Raw genomic sequence first — 3,147 nt, forward strand, 5'->3', positions numbered from 1 at the left:
ATAGTACACACATCAAATATGTACATTTTACAACTGCACCACATCGGTGCTTTGTTGGATTCTAAAATGTCACAGGTTGCGGCCCGCAGGTGCTCGGGCCCGCCATTGCCGCTTGCGGCAATATTTAGGGCCCGAGCACCGAAGGGCGCAAGGCCCTATTGTTTTTGTAAGGATTATTATTATTATTATTATTGTTATTCCACTTTTTTGCTCTCCTGTTTTTGAGGTAGTTAACATGGTCGAAACTCTTTCGCTTGGCCCCGGGTATGGCCCAGAGACTCGCTAGCGCCCCCTTACGCCCCCTTAGATGACTGATCCCGTGGTGGGCATATACTTTCAGCTACACACACCAAATTTGGTAGGTGTCTGTATCTCCCCAAGATGAACAACTTTCGTATGTACAATGCATTAGCCACGCCCAACAGGAAGTGAGGTATTTGGGATTTTGTGCAGACTAATATGTGATGAATCATGATGCCAAAAGAGGTGCTTCCCATGGGTGAAAACGCATGAAATTTGGCACACACATCAAGTGATACAGTGAATAGACAGGGATAAAAGCTTGGCACCGGGCGTTGCCCAGGAACTCCATAGCGCCCCCTTATGTCACTGTGACTTGTGGTTGGCATATAGTTTTAGATACACACACCAAATTTGGTGGGTGTATGTAACTCCCAAAAACAAACAACTTTTGTATTAACATGCCATTAGCCACGCCCACAGGAAGTGAGGTAATTGAGATTTTGTGCGTTGTGGACATGATCAATTTTAACGTACTCCTCCTAGACGGTTGATCCGATTCATGTCAAAGTTGGTATACATGACGCCGAGATGTTCCTGATTATAATTTGTGAAGCCTTTTTTTGATATGTTGTAATTTGACGAAATGGCGAAATGATTCATTTTAATGCCCTTCCACATAAACAATAAATGTGTCATAATTCACCATGCATGGCTTGAAATGTTTTAAATTTCACAGGTCATTGAAGACCATGTTAATGATAATATTCACATGCCCATAATGCATGTTTGGCATAGCGCCACCAACTGGCAACAGAAAGAATGACAATTATGCTGATTTCACATGATCAATTTGAACATACTCCTTCTAGACGGTTTGTCAGCTTCATTTGAAATTTGGCAAACATTATGCCAAGATGTCGCTGATGTTAAATTGTGAATGGACTTTGGAATGTTGTAATATATTTGATATGATTTTAATATCTCACCACATAAACAGGACATGTGTCATAAATCACAGTGCATTGAATGAATGGTCTGAAACTTCTCAGATTAATAGATATCATGATTATGATGATATCCAGACACCCAATGGGCCTGCCTGGCATAGCGCCACCACCTGGCCAAGCAGGAAATGTGCCAGAAATGGACAATGCCTTAAGTGATTGATCTGAAACTTTATAAAATATCAGACATCATTATTGTGATGCTATTCACATTCGTAATTCACAGGCCTAGCATAGCGCCACCATCTGGCCAAGCAGGAAATGTGCCAGAAATGCTCTATGCTTTGCATAAATGGTCTGAAACTTCTCATGTTAATAGATATTATAATTATGATGATATCCAGACACCCAATGGGCCTGCCTGGCATAGCGCCACCACCTGGTCAAGCAGGAAATGTGCCAGAAATGGACAATGCCTTAAGTGATTGATCTGAAAGTTTACAAAAAAATTGGATATCATTATTGTGATGATATTCACATGTGTAATTTCCATGCCTAACATAGCGCCACCATCTGGCCAACCAAAAAGTGTATCAGAAATCTTCTTTGCTTAAAATTAATGGTCTGAAATTTTATATTAATATATATAGGTTAATATATATTATGATTATGATGACACCCAATGGGCCTGTCTTGCATTGCGCCCCCACCTGGCCAAGCAAGTACATGTGGCAGAAAATAAAATACAAAAACAAATAGCACACGCATCAAATATGTAGATTTCACAAATTCACCACGTCAGTGCTTTGTTGGATTCCGACATGTCACGGGTTGCGGCCCGCAGGTGCTCGGGCCCGCCATTGCCGCTTGCGGCTATATTTCTTCTTGGTTCTGCATGTTGAATTGCTCTGGAATGATGTGGCTGCCTGTGCTTGTTGAGGCCTTGAGGCAAAAAAAATGCAAAGAATGATGATGAATAACAGACACGATTAGGATATACCTATTCATGTCTTATATTGAGCATACAGCACAGTTGTGCGACCACACGCATGCATTTCCGTAAACAAAATATCTTCGAGAAAGTAGCCAAACACAGCAAGAGGCCACAAGGGCGCGCACACCCATCTGCTAGATCTCTAGGCTACTAACATCATGCAATATATTTACAACAACATTGTACACGCCTAACAACAACCAATAATTCGGACAACTTTATACAGCCATATAAAGGCTAAAGTTACCTTTAGTTTTGTTCGAGTTTGCCATTGTGTATGGCTTTAAACAGCTCGTGAGCTTTATCAGTATGCATTCATTCAACTCGTTTGTAAGCACACCTGCCTACCTTGTTCTTGCCCATCTTAAATAACTCTAGCTTTGCTGCCTCCATCCTTTCTGTTTTCATTGTTTACAAAAACGTGTATCTACAATGTCCTTGAGTCCTTGGTCTTGAGTTAGTGAATTAGCTATCGTGTGCTCATAACCAGCAATCAGACGGTAAAAGAAAGGAACAAGTGGTTGCCTACAACTGTTGCTGCGTGCGTACGCTGTTATTCTCTCCTGCGCAGTCAAAAGGTGTGCGTGTATAGTTCTGCATTAAATTGATTTTGATACATTGTTTGCTAAAATTAAGTGTTTACAGAACATTGTAAATAGCCAACTGGTATGCAGTTGATGTAGCCTGTGTTATCCTGATCGTACGCACAGTACGACCGAACACAGCGCCTAGGCCATATAAAAACCGTAAAATATCTCGCTGCTTCAGATCATCATCGATACCGTTTTACTATCTGTGCTGAATTGTCTGTGTGTATCTAGTCTCAACATTCTCTTTAGGCAATGCTTCAGCTGATTAAATTGCGTTTACGGAAAACAGATTGTAGGCCAATCCTAGCCCACTTTTGTGGAGAGTGCAAGTTCCATGTAAACCCTGTGAGGTGACATGGGCATGGCTTGGTGTGTT

Source organism: Alosa sapidissima, chromosome 15 (assembly GCF_018492685.1).
Source record: "Alosa sapidissima isolate fAloSap1 chromosome 15, fAloSap1.pri, whole genome shotgun sequence".
In the NCBI taxonomy this organism is placed as follows: Eukaryota; Metazoa; Chordata; class Actinopteri; order Clupeiformes; family Clupeidae; genus Alosa; species Alosa sapidissima.